Source organism: Macrosteles quadrilineatus, unplaced genomic scaffold, assembly GCF_028750875.1.
Source record: "Macrosteles quadrilineatus isolate MER2022 unplaced genomic scaffold, UCM_ALF_1.0 Scaffold_8__2_contigs__length_117827958, whole genome shotgun sequence".
Taxonomy (NCBI): Eukaryota; Metazoa; Arthropoda; class Insecta; order Hemiptera; family Cicadellidae; genus Macrosteles; species Macrosteles quadrilineatus.
Genome location: NW_026542601.1, coordinates 70,320,187 through 70,343,060, shown reverse-complemented (window position 1 = coordinate 70,343,060; position 22,874 = coordinate 70,320,187). Strand labels below are relative to the sequence as shown.

Sequence of the window (22,874 nt, the reverse complement as noted above, 5' to 3'; positions counted from 1 at the left end):
AAACAACCCAACGTCAAAACTCGGGAACTGTTTAATCCAACGTTTCTGTTGTTGTAACAAACTCAGTTCGGAAGATATTTCGAGAGGTATACGCCAGTTTCGAGTGTCGTCGGTGTCGTCGCATAGCGTCATGCGCTGCCCGTTTATTCCTCACAGGAGTCGAAATGCCCGCGCATGCTGACTACAACCACAAGCGTGTGTAGAATTTAGTGCGGCTTCTTAGAAGGCAAACTACTTTTGAATGGAATCCCCGAATTACAAAGTCAGATCAGAAGCTACAAGCCGCTGTGGTTGTCGAGTTGTGTCAAACATTTGAGACACTATGGAGTTATATTGTTAGTATTTGGTACATAGATGGATGATATTTCGGCGTGGATTAGGACAACTGCATGATTAAATCAGAATCAACAATGAAGAATGTCTGTAAAACAGTATTACATCTGGCAGTCCTACTGGTGTACACAAGTCTAGTTCATACTTCGCACAACAGGGAATTCCATGTTGTGCAAGAGTAAAAGGATATCCTTAACCTTGTCACTTGTATTTTTGATTTCTCACGTTGACTCACCAAACACTCCAAGTTTTTAAGGGTCGTGTCTCGTGTCCTGGGTAATAAAATGTTTCGTTAATAACACGTCAGCATTAGATAATACAAAGACCAGGATTTGGACCGTTCCCAAACAAATTGAACGCTGTTGGTCAGTTTTCTTAGAAAGCTATGAAGCCTGACAATGTATTTCAGCTTAATTTTGAACAGTCGTAATCAACCCGGTTAATTTTTACAGTGTGTCCTCTATCTTAGTGCAATATGATTTCTATTAATGATTATTGGAAGATCGTAGCAATATAATACCATAGATGAATTACTTCATCTATGATAATCCATAGAAGTGTATTTTTACACTTTGGGGTGGCGACGAGAATCGATCCATAGTTAGGCTAATAGTTACCAAAATATCGACTCTTACAATCAATTTCCAGAAAAACAAACAAACAAGTATATTTTCACATTGTATATGTCATTCTTTCCCCCATTTTATGAATGGTGGATACTGGTTGAATAATTTTGTGTATAGCAATTTAAAACCAACAAATAAACAAAACAGTCGAACAATGGTTCTAATTGGAACATGAAAAGTTCAAACTTTAATATTAAAGTCAAACCCGTAAATAGAAGACTGTACTCGAATGGTAGAATGTAGAAATTCAAATGACACCCAAAAGGGAAGATTAAAAAGGAAGTATTAAAGTTGGCGCAGCGTATTGTTGTTGAGAAGAAAGAAGTTGAAATTAAAAGGTACCGAAGCGGAATTCATCATGAAATCAGGGCGAGTCGCAAAAAATATTACATATCTCGAGTTGGATTCAAAGTTATATACGTCTTATTTTTAAAAATACATCTATTAATCTCACCAACGTCAGAGTTGGATTTTAGCGATTGATGGTCTGAGTTTCGGCCATGTCAAGCGGTGAATATATGAGTTTTATTTGACATCGGGATAACGAAACTTAAATTGAAAACGAATCACCCAAATTGAAGTAAATAGAGTCACAGAACAGTTTCTCATGGTAAAGAGGGGGTGTGTTGTGTTTTATTCAAGGCATCGGAATAATAAACGGACCACCAGTGCTGCCTACGAATTGATGATATTTCCCTTTTTACTTTATTACCTAACTCGGGAGACTGGCAGTGGACAAACACCAACTTCCCAATCTGGTTTATTTGAATGTTTGTTTTTATTGACCTTCGGTTGTCAATTTCATTGAATCTTCAAATCATTATGTTAAGGATTTATTGAACAGGTATATAATTAAAAAATCATATCAGTGAAATTTTAGAGTTCCTCCGTAGTGTAAATTTAGTCAGAGTATGTAACGTGTGGTTATATATGGTTTACAAATAACTGTCAAGTAGATTATTGAGCTAATTAGTCATTAAGTAAATAGTTCGATCGAGTCTTTGCTGTGATTGTAAAACAGTGAGTTGAAAGTGATATATTTTAATGCAAACTAGGGGCGAGGTTAGTGAGGCCGGATGTTCGAACCCACGACTGCCCACTCAGGCGCCGTGCTGACACACGGTTACGCAAATGAACTGTGACTTGTAGCAACTGTTACTACCCTGGAACTGTTACTGTTTAGTGAGGCCGGATGTTCGAACCCACGACTGCCCACTCAGGCGCCGTGCTGACACACGGGTGGTTACGCAAATGAACTGTGACTTGTAGCAACTGTTACTACCCTGGAACTGTTACTGTGACCAGACTAGGGGCGAGGTTAGTGAGGCCGGATGTTCGAACCCACGACTGCCCACTCAGGCGCCGTGCTGACACACGGGTGGTTACGCAAATGAACTGTGACTTGGAGCAACTGTTACTACCCTGGAACTGTTACTGTTAGTGAGGCCGGATGTTCGAACCCACGACTGCCCACTCAGGCGCCGTGCTGACACACGGGTGGTTACGCAAATGAACTGTGACTTGGAGCAACTGTTACTACCCTGGAACTGTTACTGTGACCAGACTAGGGGCGAGGTTAGTGAGGCCGGATGTTCGAACCCACGACTGCCCACTCAGGCGCCGTGCTGACACACGGGTGGTTACGCAAATGAACTGTGACTTGGAGCAACTGTTACTACCCTGGAACTGTTACTGTGACCAGACCAAACGTGGACACACATCTCCGTTTATCTGGTCACTTGACTACATCGGGTGTTTTTCGCAACCCAATACAGGTACAGTAGCGTAAGACACTGTTTGTCTGTTTAACAAAAAAATCATATATTGGAACATATCCCTGTTTACCTTACTTCATTCATTGCCGATCAGCCAATAAGTATTGTTGCATAGTTTTCTATGAGTTTGAATTTATTGTGAATAAGAATCTACATACTCAAATTGTGTATTGTACATTAAAGTAAATCATTTGGGTTTTACGCCAGTACAGGTTTGAAATTAGGTTTCCATTTGTGCGTGTATCCAGTACCTAAAAATCAACTATTCATAGAATTGTCAAAAATTCAAAGAAATCGTATCTGTAAAAAACAAAAAAATCTTAGACCTACAATAATAGGCCCTACACAATTTTTAATTATTTGAGCTTGCAAATACACCACCACGGTAGTTGTAATTACTGTATTTGTTGTGTTTTAGTAAAACACCCTGTGTATATTGTATCTGATAACTATATCGACCTGAATGTTATTTATGAAACTACGACTCAGGTTTCCAAGTGAAGGTAGGATGCACAATACAGAGACGACCCCAATGCCAACCAGCCCTTGGATGTCTCCGCTTTCTGATTTTTCACGATGAAACAAACAATCAAAGCGGAACGCCGTTCTTCACCTCGTTATCAACAGCGGTCAGTTTTGCAACGCAGGTACAAGCTTGTTGCTCCAAATTTGTTGCTAGCTCAAATAAGCGTTTTCTCTGGTTACTAATATTGATATTGTAATTGATATTGTACCGATCTTTTGACCGTTTTCTTTGTGTTCGCAAACAACGGACTGTTAACACTAGTAGTATTTGTGATCCTAGATCGAAACTTTGACAATCGATATCGAGTGGGAATCGATTTCGACCACACCGGACGTATTTGTCCACCAGACGACAGGTCTCCCAGAATAGCTTAGATGAAAGTGTAAGAGTTTGGACCGATTCCCAGCCAGTAAAAGGTGTCTCGCCGGGGCTATTTTCTCTGCTGGGGGGATCGCACACTGACCTTGACCTTGTGATAAGGGGTGATAACATGACAGGTGGCGCGGTAAATGGACAAGATACGGCTAGGCTGCACACCGCTGCTTGTACTGCATGTTGTATGCGATTCTCTGTTAGTTAGCAGTAGCTTGATAGTACTGTAATATCATTTTATCAGGGAGGTTTGGCACGCAAACATCGGGGGAGAGGGATTTAGGGTGTAGAAAGCTTTAGTCAAGGGTAAAGAATCGCGCTGAAAAATTTTTAGAAAATTCTAGTTTCTAGTTTATTAGCTGAATCTAACTGTTAAGTGAATGGCTGAGTTAAGTATAGTCCGTCTCCAAATCCTCAGTTTATGTAAGTCCCGAGATTGTTAAATATGTTTATACACCAACCTTGAATTCACAAGTACAACAATTTGTTTGTACGATGCCGGTATCTCATACTATGAGATATTGTGGCCCTAGCAACCCTTAAAGGTGTACTTTCTTACCGCAATCACTATTTAAAACTTAGTTACGATCGCGGAAAACAATGTTGATCTTGATGCGCAGACTTTGTTTGAAGATCCCGGTACTTTGTAGCAACCGCACGCCGGGTCCGAGGAATGTGGAAGGTAATTACTGTATGCCTACCTTGTAATCGGAGAGCTTCAAGTAAACTGGCCGGCTTTTACATGGTCGGTCTTTATAATCATCGTGTGTATGATTACAAGTGATTGAACATTGAGCATTCGCTGTACCGCCTCGAGCGGCCCGAGATGTAGGATCGTGTTGCTATCGAAAAATATAAATGGAAAACAAAGGGATTGGATTCGAATCAAGGGATGTGCGAATTACAACAAAATGAAGATATGGATATTTATCAAATGACAGTTGGTAGGCATGTGAATGTCGAGGGTGTTGTGATACATCGAATCAATTAATCAACATCCAGTAGCAGTGTAGCAGTGAAGGCGGCTGAACCATGAACAACCAATTGGAAGTATGCAAAGCGCGCAATGTATATATGCAGTGATAATTGACTGAATTAGTGGTAAGGTTGAGAATTTTCTTGTGATTTGCTATAGCTTGAAATTTAAATACGAGTAAATCATCAGATTTAATTATCGTAATCGACCAGAGTTACGATGATTGGAAGCGATTCTTGAAATGTAGTAGGCTGGGCTAATAATCATTAGGTTATTAAATATGTTTTAGACAACGCCACCTTCGTGCGTATTTGAGGCAAAATACAAATGCAGGATGACTAGATGAGTGTTGAATATCTAAAAGGTACCAAGGAGACTACTGTACTGACTTGTCAATTCAATGGCTATACTATACAGTATGAAACAGGACACAAAATGCCACGTAACATTTCCTCGACCATTGGTCAATCTTAGAATGACGTATGAAAATTTCCACCGGTGACGAATTTGCCTCAAGAATTATTAGTAAATGGGACGATTGACGATTATCCAGTTGAAGATAAGAAGGATGTCGTGGATGTTTCCGGTAGAGGCGCCACCGGCAATCAGCTGTTTCCGGCGACCACGTGACCGATCAGCTGGTCGCGAACATAACCTCAAACTCAAACGTCAAACGAAGCTCGCTCGACGCTCGGCTCATTATTCATCCTTTAGGGTTTGACTAATTTTTCAATGGTCTTCAACAATATTTTAAAAGAAAATTTTATTTTTCAAGGGTTTCTTTTTAATTTCTCTACAAATATAAAACTTATAAACAGTGCCTTAGCGAATTAATAACAATATATTTTTTACACGATCCATAAAGATTAACCTATTCCAATTTTAAATGTTTAGATCAACTCTTTCACTCATCGTTGCAGATACATTATGGAAATTCCCACGGTCAACATGGGAATAAAGTAACGCCCTATGCGTGTCACCTGTTCTTTCAACTACCGGCTGACGGTATTCTTTTATTTCCGGTTTCATGTGTAGTTCCATCAATCCATGTCAGTGGTGGGAAAATATGTTTGTTTGAATAAAAATATTGAAACGGGGCTTTCGGTCACAAATAAATTGATACACAAATATGGCCAACCAATATTTTTAGCAGTGATTCAACAAGTTATTTCGAAATAGAATTGGAGTTTGGAGTGACCTGCAACTATATAGTATACAGCATGTTGCATATTTCGAAACACTCGGCTTTCACGTTTTTCAAAGTCATTTTTATGAGAGACACGTTTTACATAGATTACCATGTAATCAAATTAGGGGCTTGCAAATAAATAGGAAATCAAATATGCTTTGCGTTCAATGTATAATTTGTTTTTGTTTTTATTTTAAACGAATGCGTGGGCCTGTGCTAACTAAAATTGATTCCCCACTATCCGAAACTGATTAAGGGACTCCACACCCGAAATTACGTAATAGAATTGTAGTGCAGGAATATTAGATAATCCACAAGTAAGATTTCTTTACATACAATTAATCCACTTACTTTTTCAACAGTCCCATTACACAGTTTATTATAAGATTAAAACTTAGTACACGATTACATAGTTTTTCTTTTTTATGTGCAAAACAAAAACATTTACGTCATGAACGGATCCCGCTTAAACATTAAATAAACCCAACACAATTCCACGCAATATTAGGCAAACTAAGACAAACACAGTCCCCGCTAGTTGCATAAAAAACAATGCAAACAAAATTAAATAGAAAATTAGGATTTCTTACATAACATAATACTATAGAGTAAAAACATTAACTTACAAAACAATAATTGCCGCGTTTTCACCAAGTGTTCCCGCCAATGAATCACCTTCTGAGTGGCGCAACAATCCACCAACCAAGATCGCAGATCACACTCTCACTCACAGCACCAACACTCGTACGCGCTCACACACTCACACAGACACTGACTGGCCGACTGGACGACCGGTATGGACCTGAGCTGAGACCTGACGGTTTTGTCACTGTCACTAGCTGAGCTAATATACCTCGCACCTCCCACTCCCCCACTACAATACGAAATCGTCAGACGAGTTCTGACCTGCTGAAGAATTGCACCACTTCACAATAATATGAAAATGTTTTATAAAACAAAATACTTCCCTACCCTTCACGCTCAATCGGATTTAAGGGATGAATAAGTACATCGAGGACGGATTTGTTTGAAAAGGGTTGATTCAAAATCTACGAAACAGTTTGACTATATTGCTCATTCTGATTTGTAATATTGCAACACAAACTGAAGTTTCATAATATCTTTGAGTATGTATGCTCAATCAAACATTCTAAACTGTAAAATTCTCGACTCTTAAAACACCAATTGACATGAAAGTCGCAGAAAGTTCCAAGTTTCGATAGACGGTTCTCAAAAGCGCCGCCATAGAGTAGAGAGAAGAAAGTGAAGTGATAAAACAGACAGACAGACAGACAGACTTGGTGGCGCTAGACGGCGTCTCGGCGCTGCGCCAACAAGACGTCGCGCGTCGCGACTACACTTGACGGGGAGCCGAGGGGGGCATGAGAAGAAAGGGAAAATGAACACGTTATTATACACTACCCAAGTACTTAGCGAACACACAAAGCTATTTCTCAATAGTGCTGGATAGTTTATTTACCATACTACTGGATAGTTTCTTAACTCTCTGCATAACTACATACATTAATTATTTTCGGATACCGTAATCGATTGAAGCATAATTCATTGAGAGGACTTAAGTGCCGTTTAAATTAAATAAACCCACAATTAGCGAAACTGTCCAGACAAGCCGTTGTCATCTGATTGCCAGGTCAGTGTGAACAGTATATAACGTTATAATTCGAATAGTTCACTATAGTAGGATGGCCTCTCGATGGTCCGACATTTTGCTAAATCCGGCATATCGGATATCCTATCGGCCGTTCTATCTTATTTTACAAAACTACAAAGAAAATATCTAATCTCATAGTGCTCTAGATTTTTAAATTACGATTTCTTTGGTAGGCTATTTGAAAATACACTTTGAGGCGGTAAATCACTATTCAGCAGCTGTTTGAAATTAAGATGGCCTCTAGCCGCCAAGAACGGATTGAGACGGATTACCGAGGCATTATAATTGTATAATAATTTTAATCCAATTCAATGCAATATGCCGATTGCTATAATCGTGTGTGGCCAGTAGTTATGGCTATAGTATCTCCTTTGCCACCAGTATCAAACAGACTACATTTCGATTGCACACTAGTACTCGTATCGCGAATGGCTAGTGGGCAGCGATTGCTTATCTTATCGCAAACTATCGCTTTATTCATTTAACCAATGACCGATGGCCGAATGACCAATTCGATGTGATTCACCGTATACTCGCATCGCGTGTTGCTAGTGGCCAACAGCACTTATCTTATCGGTTACTATTACTTTACCGATACTATTTCGATACGATACCGAATACTCGCATCGCGTGTGGCCAGTAGTCCGTCTACCGGTTCGCCCACACGGGCGCATAGTCACAAAACAATGCTTCTTCCCCACATCTACATACTATCCCGTTCCCTTTTTAGGCAGCGGTTCAATTATGTGATACTGTGGGAACGGTCCAAACTCATTTTTCATTTCCGATCGTCTTTTCTCCGGCGGCCCTTTACCCTTTGGTTTCGGTCGGATTTTGATTTTCCCGTTGTCATAAACACTTCGCTGCGATTTATACCATTGTGTAGGATCTGGATCTGTTGTAGGTTATTTACGCGTTGTATTTCATTAGGGAGAATAGACCCGGGAGATTTATCATTCTTGTTGTGATATTTCGAATGGAGCGTTGAAAAGGTCGTTACAATGTCACAGGATTTATTCACTGAGTCGCAAGTTTACTTCTTTGGGAGGAAGGGATTCTGAGTCTGATTTAATGGCATTCCCACAAAAAAGATAGAGCTTATCGATATTCCCTCCACAAAGTATTAGTCGAAATTAGTATAGGATAGATTTATTTGAGGATGATATAAATAAAAATTAAGTTTTAAATACAGTAGTTTATAATTACGCATCAGCCAAAAAGAAAATTTCGTTTCGTTTGTAAGGAAATAAAGAGTTATTCTATTACATATTTTGTAACAAAGGACTGAAATAGTTTTGGGATGCAGTATTCAATTTAAAGGATCATGGTATAATTTGGACGATCAGTGTGCTTAGAATTCGATAACAGTTAAGTCTAAACATAACAACCACTATGGCCAATTATTTTTCAAATGGTGTGCTCAAGGATAAACACAGGGTGAATTAAGTCTTTCAGTCTTTCTTTCAAAGAAGACAACAACCATTATTGTAGCCGGAATTAGAGGGGAGTTGCTGGAATTCTGAAAATAGTCGCAGAAGCCCGATAGGTCGAAAGTTGCAGAATTCCTAATTGGTGCCTTCACAATGATGACAGGTTGAACCAAATTGCGACTTGTGGCATTGAAAAGCAGCTGACTCGAACCTGTTGGTTTCTATATTCGAACGGAATTAGTGACTTCAACAGAATAGAGAATGCCAAAAATTCATACCATTATGTACGAGCTAGTTGTAATGGCTGGATAATTTAGAATACCCAAGTGGGAAATGAGGTACGCTTTTCATCCAATGTAGAAATATATATCCAAATGGATATCCTAAGGCAGGAAATTCAGAACTCCAGTGAACAGGTTGTAACAAAGAGAATACGCATACCGTACTTATTCTTGTAATAGGTAGTGCAAGTCTAGTTTAGAGCACGAAGTTGAGCTCAGATCTTCAAAAGGAAATTAGACAAGAGGAAAGTAAATAAAACATCTATGGGAAAATAAGTAATCTGGGTCTACCTAACTTGTAGTCGTAGGCCGAATCCCACGTCGCAGACGGTCGGTACAATGGCAGTAGAAACGCCTTTGGATGGTGGGCGATGTAGCATTCCCTACTGTAGCATACTGTGCGTTACACTTTCATTTGTCTGCATCGCCTTTACCTTTGATTTGGTACAATGGCAGTAGAAAAGCCTTTGGATAGTGGGCGATGTAGCATTTCCTACTGTGGCATGCTGTAAGTTACACATTCATTTGTCTGCATGACCTATACCTTTGATTTGGTACAATGGTATTAGAAAATCCTTTGGATAGTGGGCGATGTAGCATTCCCTACTGTGGCATACTGTGCGTTACACATTCATTTGTCTGCATCACCTTTACCTGATTCAATGGCAGTAAAAACTCCTATGGATGGTGGGCGATGTAGCATTCCCTACTGAAGCATACTGTACGTTACACATTCATTTGCCTGTATCGCCTTCACCTTTGACTCGGTACAACTAGACTACCTTTACAAGACGCTTTTGGATGGTGGATGACAAAATAGAAGAAGCATTCGACTAAAATCTACCGCTTCTTAAACCAGAAAGTACTTCTTGGACTTTTATAATTAATTATTATTGTTACAGTAATAAGAATTTAATGCAATATTTTTATTTCTATCCGTGACTTCACAAGTAATCTTTATGTGTATAATCATCGCCGATATTGTGCATATGCTATGTGGTGCCAATCACAGCATGACAAAGCGAAGGTAAATTCAGTCCCTGGGGGTTGGCAGCACATTGTTGTCTCGTTACCATAGTTACCAACTACACAACACGCGACCATTAATTACATACTTGGTCGATACATGCTGTATGTAACCTTTGCCCACGTGCATTGATGTAGGTTGGCCAAATGCCTGTATATAATACGTTTTAGCAACACGATAAGAACTAAGATAAACTATAAACTAAAATAATATAAATGCATCACAGGTTTAATCCACCCGGAAAACTTGTGTATTGTAAAAGTCTGTCGTTTGTTGAACAAGGTAGCAAATTAAGTTGTAGTTGGCCTATACAGGTTAAATTACAAATTAAAGCTAGGAAATGGATAAAACTTAGGAATGATTTAATGTAATCAATCGATCTATTACCTTTTTATAATACTAAAGAAGACTACTTTAAATGTAAGAGGCATTCGCCAACAATTTAAAATCCACGATACAACCCATCACTATAACTGCTACTCCAAATAAAGAACTTTAGGATGTAGCTCTCGCAGCTAAGTGAACAAAAAAGAGCCTAAGAAGGCGCCTCAATGCTGATAGATTATCTAAACTGGGGCACAAAATGAGAAAAACACACACAAAAGGAGTGAGGTTAAGGTTTTTTTTGGAGATGGTAATTATTAATTAATTACTGTACAATTTTTATTGGAGATATTTTTATGACACGACTTTAGTAGCACTTGTAGGCCTATATTTTATGATAAGAGATTTCATATTTTTAAATTTAACAATGAATCTTCTGTCAACAGATAGCTCAAAGCAGAAATCGTCGTGAATGTGAAACTACGACTTGATGATGAACGACGAAGAATGGTGTCTCGCTCGTTGAGCACAAATGACAAACGACTAGCGATGACGAGTTTTAAAAAATCAGCTGATTCCAGAACAATCAGCTGTCAGGGTGGTTGTCCGCCGTGGGAACGCCTGATTATTGGCATAATTATTGGGCATGCGCAGAACTGCGAGTACGACATGGCGCATGCCCACTAAATGACGTCTGTAAAAGAGTTGAATGTTTAGCTAGCTCAAGTACGCGATTAGCGTTTCAACTAATTATATCCTTCTTAAATAATAACTCTTTGGCATTCATAAACACCAATAATAAAAGACAGGTAATAATGGTATATCAATTTAAACCTGGAAAATCCAAAATATAAACTGGACCAAACATCAAATGTATACTTGAGCAGTTTAAATGAGATTTAAGTCAGTTACCCACAAGTATTGTGCTATAGTAATCCAAATCATTTTTGTAATTTTGTTCTATCTGTAAAATGAATGTGCAGATACCAATATTTTACTCGTGGCACAATGAAAGTACTGCTTACAAAAAACGTCCGTGCAGAATAGGACCTATACTGTACATTGTTTTTGCATTTTGGTTGTATGTATGGCTTTGATTTTGTTTGTATTTAAATATAGGTGTTACTTATAAAAATATAATGAATGTTAGAAGAATCTAATCATGACATTGAAGAAGTTAGCATTTATGGAACAAATTGACATTACATTTTCCGTATTCAATTTACTTTTATTTAATTTTTCTCTTAATTAGACAAGCATATAATCCACAACTGTAACTCAATCATTACAAACACATTGATACATCAATACCCCATAGACACAACGTGACGACGAACAATTTGTACCCATCTGTTATCAGTAGAACAGCTGATGGTCTGATAACAGGCCAATTACTGATAACAGACAATGTGGTTCTTGCTTCTGTTTAAACGCTGTCTTTGTATCGTCTTGTATTGAAATTCCCATTATTTCGATTGTGATTAGTGATCTAATCATCTCCTAAATCTTAAGTACAGTCTATGAATAGTACAGGCAATTAGAAGTGTTGCTATTTATCTTTTGGCACATGTATATTGATGTGTTGTTAATGAGGATACCTTTTACAATAATTATTTCTTTGTAGTAGTTCCGGAATTAAGATAACAGTTTTGATTATGGTATTCATCGCTGTAACAATATACACTATACACAGTTAATAAACGGAGGTGGTATATTCTTACAACCATACAAATGGTTGTTTTCTTTTTGGACAGTGTATATTGTCAAAGGCAAGAGAGTAAACGAAATCTGGAGTAAAAAATTAATCCTCGTAAAACTCTACTAGTCTGCCACCCCTTACAATGTCCCGACAAAATATCTAAACAGTAGCCTCCAAAATATTCCGGGACTCAAATATTCCTGTCACTAAATCTCGCCACAGGCGGTGCATTGGAGGGGGGATTTTGGATGGCTAAATAAGATATCGGACAGTAAAGCAGCGCCTGACTTTTGACCGGTGCCCGCCTATACGATGACTCTACCCCAAACATTACAATGAGGAATAAATTAGACACACGTCTTGACGCGGTATAATTAAACGACAGAACGATACGACTCCGCGTAGGAGGAGGTGGGACGCAGGTCCTTGCACTTAGGGGATCACCGGGGTATAGGAATGTTCTGTACAAACAATAATGTACGTGCAGGTCTATAGAATCGATAGAATCCAAAGCTTCGAGTGAAGACAGATGCTATAATACAATCGTAAACAAATCATTCCATAGTGATACAAGCTACGTCATCAGTTTCAGTAGAAGGACAGAAGAAACACAGAACGTGTTTGATCGATTAACTCCACAACAATTCGCATTTGAAAGGGACGGAGCAGCAAAAAGAGTAAATATTATAAGACGGAAGGGTTGCGTGTAGTATATAAAGAGGATGTCTTGCAGAATCGATGTTGGGACCACATGTGTTGCTTTTCCTTAGCATGATTCGGGGCTCGCTACTATCTGCTTGCGTAATAATTGGAGATTTTAGCCTTGGTTTGGTATTTATTTAATTAAGTTATCAAATTCACTCCTGCATTAACCATCCGCACAGCCTGGAAAAGCTGTAACAGACAAAACCGACACTCCTCGCTCAAGAGGGTCGTTCCGACAGGGACGTTAAATTAAATTAATTAAACACCGAAAAGCTCTCGCAGCTAAGTGAACAAAAAAGAGCCTAAGAAGGCGCCTCAGTGCTGATAGATTATCTAAACTGGGGCACAAAAGGAGAAACACCGAAAGCAATCAAATTTAAGAGCCCGAGTGAGGTTAAGGTTTAATTAAGTCGTTGTCACCGGCGTTGGAATGTGGCTACTCGGGTGGTCACGTCACAACCGTGCTCAACGGTGTGGTTTTATGCTCAACGGTTTGGTTTTATGCTCAACGGTGTGGTTTTGTGCTCAACGGTGTGGTTTTGTGCTCAGCGGTGTGGTTTTATGCTCAACGGTGTGGTGTTATGCTCAACGGTGTGGTTTTGTGCTCAACGGTTTGGTTCTATGCTCAACTGTTCAGTTTTGTGCTCAGCGGTTGTAAAAAGGATGATGGACGGTTGAAAAAGTATGATCAACCCATGGTAAACAGATTGAAACTTTTAGTGAACGACTGAGGAATGAGATCCTTGATTTATTGGTACAGTATCGAGACTATGTGTCATATGTATTTTGTTTATACTACTTTTAAAACTACAGTTAATTGAATAACTAAGTGCCAATGCCAATTATACCTTATAGAATATAGATGAAGTTGAATAATCACAATCGCCGGTGGTGTATGCATGAATTCTATTATTGGCCCTCAGCAGTACTGTAGTATGTTTTATCTATGCAGTATCAAACCACAGCCACCTCTAATACAGATCACAGCCACCTCTAATATATGTATTAGAGGTGGCTGTGATCAAACTCATGCTAATAGTTGTGCCCTGAAGCAACCCCCTAGTGGCATATACAGTAGTATCCTACTTAGGCCTAAAGCTATGGTTCCACAGGATGCGGAATCTCCGCCATGCGGTGCGCAATTTTTCGGAGCGGAAAATTACGCAGCGAAAAATCTAGAGGGGTGGTTCTACAGACTGCGAAAATAACGTTGCGGAGATTCAGTTCTGTCCAAACTAGCGACGAGTTTGGATAGAAAGAGGAAAGCCCTTTTGGCTTTGATGCTATATGATGCCATTGATGATGATGTTGTCGATCTTTTATCTTTGTTAGCGTCAAGTCACAGTGATCAAAGTAACATATTTAAGAATCGAGACAGTGAAGGAGCCTATTTATCCTATTTATTTAACAAAACTTAAGGGGTTTCAATCACGAGATCCCGTTTAACACTTGATACCCAAACATCTCAGGATAATTGTTCGTCAGGTCTACCATTTTTGACAGTTTATGTTAAATGTATTATAATAATTAATTTAAAAGTAAGTTTGTTGAAAATCGGTGTTGCGATTATAGGTGTGTGTAAAATGAAACTGCACGGTCACAATATTTGATGGCTCTTCTCCGCTGGCGGAATCCGCACTGCTACTGCTCTCAGACCAGTATGATTTCTCCGCCATGCGGAACGGAAATTTCGGGATGCGGAATCGCAAGTCAGTGGAACCGCATACATGGGAACTCCATTAAACCAGTGTCGTTTTAATTCCGCAGCGGAAAAAATCGCACCGCACGGCGGAGATTCCGCATCCTGTGGAACCAGGCCTTAAGACCTACATACAGAAAGGAATAGGCTATCAACAATTTGTATTGAAAATTTCCAAAGTGCATTTGTTAGTTTCTCATTTAAATTCCAATAGCTTCGCACACTGTTTGCAAATCTAGCCCTGGTTTGCAAACGCCCCCATATTTCCCCAGCCCCCGGCGCGTGGCAGCCCTGTCAACCCAGTAGCACAAAGGTAATACCAACCTCACGACGCTGAAGGCCCTCGGAAGCGCACCGCGTTCCCGACATTCCAGTTTCGGCAGTTATTATAGAGGCCCGGTTTAAATTACTTGTCGGAATGCATTTAATTGTTTTCGAATACCCTGTGTTATTTATCGCGCCGCGGCCGCCGTGGCTCTGATTGGTTCGCTTTCACTGTTTCACTGATCACGAGTGATTAAAACCTGCCTAGATCCCTGGGAACCCCCTCCGGCTACTGCCCGTGTGGTGTTTATGTGCCTGATAGTCATGTTGTAATTAGACATGCTATATGAGACTGACTTGATTAAAACTATTGATCGAAAGTTATTAGATAGAACCAATGAATTTCGACACTGCAAGTAGATTTCTTGTAGGACTACTATTGTAAAGTGAAGTCATGTTGTGATGTGTCTAATGTCCGGTAAGCCTAGACAGGTTAATGGCATAAATAATTCTCTCTTATTTATGGGTAAACATTACATTACCAGAGACTACGTAATGGTTCCCAAATAGAACATTCTATTGTGTTAAGATTAATTATAAATGTATTATTGAAAGAAAATAACTGTAAACACTAAAAGTATCATACATGTCGACCAGAGAAATGGTACTTAAGGTTCCGGTTCCACTATACAACCAACAGGCATTTCTACTACCGGGTAAGTCAACAATGAGATTGAAATTCTTCTGTAGTGATACTTTTTAATTAACTCAATTGAATTTCCAACAGCTAGTCGTGTTAATTTCATATTTCACATGCATAGTTTGAACTCATTTATCCCCTAGGGACGTTGACCTAAATATTACTTAGCTACAGTTCGTTAGCTAGGGTTTCGGCCGTTGCCCAGAGTAACTACGGTAACATCACCTAGCGTGGCCGACGGCCGTACTATGTCGTACTAATGAGCAATGTGTTATTAGGGGACCGAGCTTGGCTGCAGAAGGGCCATGTGTCTCTTACAGTAGTTTTAAATAATTATATTTATAACCTAAATAAAAAGAATACACCCGCCACAGCAAACCTGGAGACTAAGCGAATTTCCATTTACCTGGCTGGATTCCTACTAAAATATTCCCTACAATTGTCAGATTTATTTCCTATTTAAATAACATTAACTTAGATTTGCTGCTACAGGAAAGATATTGAGGTGTATATTTTTATTGCAATGTATTAAATTAAAGTAGGCCCTATTAAATCAGCTTAGTATTAAATAAACAAAATTTTCAAAATTTTGTTAAAATATATCCTTAAACAAGCAAACTACAACAGTGTATTCTCCATAAGAATAACATGGGAATTTTAAATTTACTATTTTTTTATTTTCCCCGTAACCGTTGGGCATACAACAACGCTTCAGATACAAAATTGTGTTGTTGGCCTCTGGGGACCTCAAAACGAAAAAGTAAATCGGTCCCGGGTCTAGGTCTTACCATGAGACCTACGGTAATAGCTTATTCCCTATATTGGAAATTCGCTAATAACAGCATTGGTATGTTTGTTAAAGAAAGAAAAAATGTAATAACCTACAAAAATATCGTTATAGATCTTTTTATTTGAAGTTGTTTTATGATAGGTAGTTATATTTATTTACAGGTATAAATATGCACAAAAACATTTTCCGTTCCTGTTGAATGAGCGGAATTCAGGACTCAGCCGTATTTGGTATTGGTAGCCTATACAGGTGGCGTGATCCCGCCGACCAATAGGAATCACGAATGACAACGTGGACGAAACCACATAACATCAGTATGAAGCTACGGCACCTCAATATTAAGAATTCCCAACGTTTAATCCATTTCGACATCATGCATGATTCCTTGTGTTATCTTGTGTTTAGGTTGTGTGGTGTTATGTACGTAGTTGGAATATAAGAAGTAGTTGTTTATGATTTGAGAGGAAAGATTTACCATCATAATATAGACTACAAATCAAGAGCAGCACAACTGTCATATAACACCTTATCGTCCTTGAAATTGTAAATTTATATTGTAACATTTTTCACGAAACGTACAATCTACACGGTCTATGTAGCCCATATTGAATAAAATGTATGCGTTACATGAGTCCTTTTTTTAAACACTGATAGAGCAAACCAATGTGGTTGCGATACAATCTTAAACAACGTCACATTCAATGAATTACATCATGTCACAAGGACAATGACGCCACAAGGATGTCCGTCAATGTCGGTAAAGAAGGATAAACGTCTCAACGTGTCGGCAATGCAGTACAGGATACACACAACAATATGATTATGACTAATCAGCTATTTTTGTTGTATAAGATGTGGGACATGGCAGTGATTGGTTGTTTGTTCTGTTTAAAAGTTTTCTAAGTTAGTCATTAGTAGTTTTAAAAATATATAACTGTACTCATTATATTGCATCCACGAATACTGGTTCGAGTATTCGTGGTTAAATCTGTATAGGACACATAACCCCTTGAACTTGTACACACGGCAAATGTGATACAAAAATACATAGTCTGTATAATGTGTATGTATAAGTGGGTTTATACATTGTTAATACGTATACAGGTCTGGAAAGTAATTCTGTAATATAGCCATCATTTGCATTAAAAAAGCAGGTTGTTTTTTTTTTACCAGACAAAGAATAAGGTGTAACTTAGCACGGACCAACAGCAGACACATTACTGAATTTTAAATAGCTTTAATTGCAGATTTCTGTTCAATATTTTGTTTTATTTCTCAGCGATTCTATAGAGGGAAGCGCTCCTTCCGTACAACATTTGTTTGATATTTTTTGTCAAAGTAAGTGACACCGACACCGAGATCCGGGGATATTTTGAATGAACGACTCGGTGCGTGGGAAACTATCTGAACGTGGAAATGACACAAAAGCCGAGACAAGCTGAGGATAAAAGATGACTACATTTGTATAACCGAGACAGTCCAAACAGTGGCATTGCGGAACAATCCATTTATCAGATCCTGCAGACAAACAGAGCACTCCAGTAGCGGCGTTCCAAGCTGAGGAAACTGTGTTTATTTATCTACCAAGCGGCATTCGATAACAACGAGTATCTACTAATACAGGAACAGTTTACCAACGATCAATTCTGTCGTGCGAACATTGATTTGACAACGAATTAAATACAATTCAATAATTAAAACGAAAGTAACTTAATAACTTATAATTTAACCGAAGTAACATAACTTATTTACATGCATTGACAACACCCGAAAAAATACACAGTGGCAATAGGTTTACGATGAAAGAAAATAAACTAATAGTATATTACGTTACTAGTCCTGAAAATAGGTGTTTGCCGGACGAGTGTGGTCGTTTCCATACGAGTCCGGTAATCACATTTTGGACGAGTGACGTACGATATTTTACGCCATACTACTAAATCCGTACAAATCCTTATATATTTCCACCAACTAAATGACAAAAAATCACTAGTCATATGTTTTTGTTTATAACGATTCATTGCCACCTAAATACAGTATAATCAGCTGATTGGTGTCCGGTAAAACCCATTGCAGTACAGTAGTACGCAATGAAACCCCATTTGAATAAGCTGGCGGCAAACAGCTGTTTTCTGGATTAAATCCTTGCGTGGGAAGTTTGTCAAAATAATGTAGAGTGGCGTAAAATTATTTACAACACTCAATTCGATTCCCAGATAGAATGTGCCAGAAAGTGACGGACGCTGTGATAATGTTATAAGTTAAATTTTCAGATGGGTTCTATATTCATTATGTATTGGTTGATTTGCTAAATGAACAGCTGTGTCGAAGTGTTCAACTATTTTGGTCTTTTGCAATTGTCGTGTGTTTGCAAGGCAGATAAATTTACAGCTGATGCCCTCAACTCCAGCTGAGTGTTTGTTTCCCGGATGATTAAAAAAAAACTAGGCATTTCGTACTTCAGCCAAGCAATGCATGTATCAAAACGGCCATTTACACAGCTGCTTGACAAAAAAAGGTTAGATTTGTGCAAGCTAATTTTCAACCCTTAAACTTAAACTAGGCATAGTACTTAAGAAAATCCTTATTAAAAATCTGTGCTATATTCCCCTGATTTGAGTTAGTGTTTTGTTCATAAAGTACATCCCGATGCAAACTATCGTACTGAGTTAGTTGATTAAAAACTAGTTGAATAATTTGTCAAATGATGGACATTTTCTGCAATGTAAACAATATTTAAATGTACTAGCTGTTACCCACGGACTTCATCCCGTTTGACTTCATAAGTATTTAAAACTATCGATTGGTTAAGTTAAGCTGAAATAAACAAAACAGAATACAGTAATACAAACACAAAAATCACACGAGATTTTAATAAGGTAATAAATTAAAAGAATAACAAACAAGTACAGCTGAGGTAGTTTTAACATTAGGTATGCCTATATGGAATGTTCCCCTTTATAAAGAAATTACGACCTTAAAGGGCAATTTAAGGAATACAGTAATGGATAGTTTTGCGCAAGGTTTCTCGTCATGACGAATATTTTTAGTAACCTATATTATTTATGGGATGTGACTTTTCGTTTTCTCAAATTTTCATGGGTACTTTGGGATTTATATATGGATATAAAACATATTTTAACATTCAGCTGATAAAAATTTAATAGCAATTTTACATATCGTAGATTCTTTTAGACGTTTTATATTAATTGGCTGTTCACTCTATGCACCCGATAGTTTGGAAAATGTAATTAAATAGGTTTTGTAAATATTATGTAAATATTTTTGCTTTAAAACAATAGGTTATTAAAGATTTCACCAATTTGATACCTATACTTTTTACAAATTATTGTCTTAACGCTTATCTTGAGCAGGTGTTTTATTACAGAATACTGCATAAACCACGGAGATGTAACCTTTTCTCTAGTGCAGTTTAATATTGTTTTAATGGCTTTTCAATCATACATATAGGCAAAGCAGTATGCCTAGTCGAATTAGGTTCGGTAATAAATTACAAAATAATCAAATCAGTAAACGTTTTAATATGCCACCATTTTGTTTCTGATATTGTTATAATGCTGAAATGTTTCAAAACTTATTTTTTAAATGGTTTATAGTTGAAAAGTTTTGGTGCTTAAAAGGCCAAGTGTCTAGACCTCGGATTAACGATTATATACTTCACTTACTGCCATAGAACATAGATAAAAAATATTATCGCCTTCGACGAATAGATATTACCTGTCTCTTTTAAGTTTTTAAGACGTTTTAAAGACTTCCCTACGAAATGTTTGCTATTTAAAAGCAGTCTCAGCATAATTGTAAGTAAGCCTATGATGTTTGGTAACATTTAAATAATTATTAATTGAACGCTATAGTACCTTGAAAAATATTAATAGTTAGGCCTACTAATTAATTAAAACTACTATTTAAATAGTTTTAATTTTATTTCACTTATAATACGTATTTTATTTTATTTTGTTTAGTTTTATTTTTTCCATCTTTTTAAAGTGTTACTACGAAATTCAGGATTCACGGATCTGGTACATACTTATTTAAAAGAAACATCATAGGCAAGATTTACACTTATAATCTATAAACACTCTTGTAACCGTTATAACTTTTTAAAAACAAAACTGATAAAAATGACGAATAACGCCCATATGTAATGCATGTTGTAAAAATCAAGTTCGGGTTTTCAAAGAAATCATTTAAAATAAAAATGAAATTCAATCCTTTATTTACACTACAACAATACAAGTACATAACACGATACAAAAACCATATTACCCTGTTCAAACCGCAGTAAACTTTGATTCTGTTAGTTCGGTTACAGAATACTAATTTAATTGTGATAAAACATGTTAGACAATTTCAATTACTATTCAAATCATGACTAATACTTGTGTAATCCCATTGACAGTTTGGGTTTCCCGAACGTTAACCTTCACCTGACAGACAACAACAATTGTTCACCTGATATGTTCATGTTGAACATCGTAATGACAATCACATTGTTGTCCAACAACCGGAATCAGCTGTTGGATTGTCAGGTGTAAACAATTCCCATTACCTGCAACTTTGGTTTGTTGGATTTTGCATGCGAAGTCAAAGCCCGGAAGTCAAATTCGGAAAGGTATTTTAAAACATTAGAATTGTATTTAAAAATGAGCCTGATAGTGGAAATGGTGTAAATTTGTCTTTAATGGACTAATAATTATGATTTATTGCAATACCAGTAGCTTAACTTAAAATAGCCTTCCTTTATTAACAATAATAATTATAATAACTAGAGTTAGATTGATGGGGCATGTGTATTACCCCAGTTAATTTACCTAACTTTTTATTCTTAATCAAGCACTGAAATCTTCTGATTATCCTATGATCAACACCTATGACAATATAGGCACTTACAGTAAAACTACCTTCGTACAGAATTAATAGCGATCAAATGCAATACAAGTGATTCAGTAAGCTAAACACAATTGACAAACTATGATATATTCGTGTCACAAAGAAAACATAATTAAAAACCACAGGAAAGTAAATAAATGAAAATTTTCTTAAAGTTTTAAACACAGTAAAAACTACTTACACATTATGACAAGCGAATAAATCCATCCAATAGACGAAAGTACAACCTCATACACCGAATAAACCTGGGAAAGGTAGTTTGAGCGCTTTGAAAGCTAAAGTTTCAAACTTGAGACAATGATCGCACGTGTACACGAGTTGATCAGACGATAGACGTACAGACGATTACCGAACGGCGGAACGGACTGGACTGAGCCACTGAGCGCCGCTGGGCGGAGAAACGACGAAACTGAACTGGTCGCGCGGCGCCGCGGCACGAGCCATAGTAGAGGGGGAACAGCTGACAGTAGGGGTAACTCAATATCGTCGCTGTTTACCAACTGTGTTGTGTGTGTTCTTCTTACCTTTTACCTGCCGCCTCCCTCTTATCCCCTCTCATGTCTTAAGATTTTCTCCTCTTATTTTTAATTTAATTGGGAAGTGTTTTAGCGGTGCGAAACTTGTGTGTAAGTTTTGGTACATTAGTGACATCTTAGTTTTGATAACGTACGCCACTGGCTTTGAAACCATTGGATTTAATCTGGCTATCACAAAAGTTTATTTTTCATTAATCAATTTCAAAAGAAACATTTATTTCCCAAGTTACATTAAAGAATATTATATTCTCGCCCCTGAAAATTTGTTTGATCAAATTAGAACAAGAGTAATGAAATAGCTGGTTCATTAAGCTATTTTTTGCATCTGTCTAGTCGAACTTAATTAAAGTTTTTTCTATTGCTAAAACTTCTCAAACTAAACGAAAGAGGTTGTTTCTCAAGAATGTTTATTTAATGTAAGACGCATGCTATGAACACGTCTTGGCATTAAACTTGCAGCCTTTCCCTCAAGGAATTCAACTGTTATCTTCCCCCAAGTTCTCCGCTTCCTACAACTTACCTCATGAAAACAAATTGCGTCGGTTTTACGAGGTCATTTGTTAGGGAAGGGATTTGGAATGGGGAGATACGCCGAAAATAAACAACAAGGGAATACAGCGTTTTGGTGAACTCTTCTGCCGGGTTATCTCTTTCGAAAGTGTATTTAAATGTTTAAAATGGAATTGGGAAAAATATTTGTACTAGTCACACTTTCTCTTATTTAATATGTTTACAAGATTTAACAATGCGCTTGGCGACATTACGTTAATCTTTTTACGCTATGAACGAAATCAACCTATCCCTCTATCATTGAGTTACCGAGATATGAGTCACCTGTTGATTTCAGCACCTGTGAAAGCCATTCTAGGAACGCCTCGCAACATAGCTCCACTCAACGACCGCCGTCGCCAACCAGGATGAATGGACGACGTGGACCGAATCACCAAGTGATCACTACGGACACCACCAGCTGATCAATGGGAAGGATTTCCGGCGCTGGGATTACGTCCGGTCCGTCATTCATTGTTGCCAACCTCCC

The 22,874-nt window shown here is 37.8% G+C and overlaps 1 protein-coding gene across 2 annotated transcripts in view; it reads right to left on the bottom strand.

The window, feature by feature from the left end:
• LOC129001591 (protein rhomboid-like) overlaps positions 1-21,625 on the bottom strand; it is a 34,662-nt gene extending 13,037 nt beyond the window's left edge. Inside the window, exon 1 of one of the 2 annotated variants that reach the window (XM_054428943.1) lies at positions 21,481-21,625. The gene's annotated coding sequence lies outside the window, so the exon portion shown is untranslated. Of the gene's footprint in view, positions 1-6,423; positions 6,488-21,480 lie in introns of those variants that run through there. The other variant, XM_054428944.1, reaches the window with a different exon arrangement.
• Between the last annotated feature and the right edge of the window lie 1,249 nt (positions 21,626-22,874).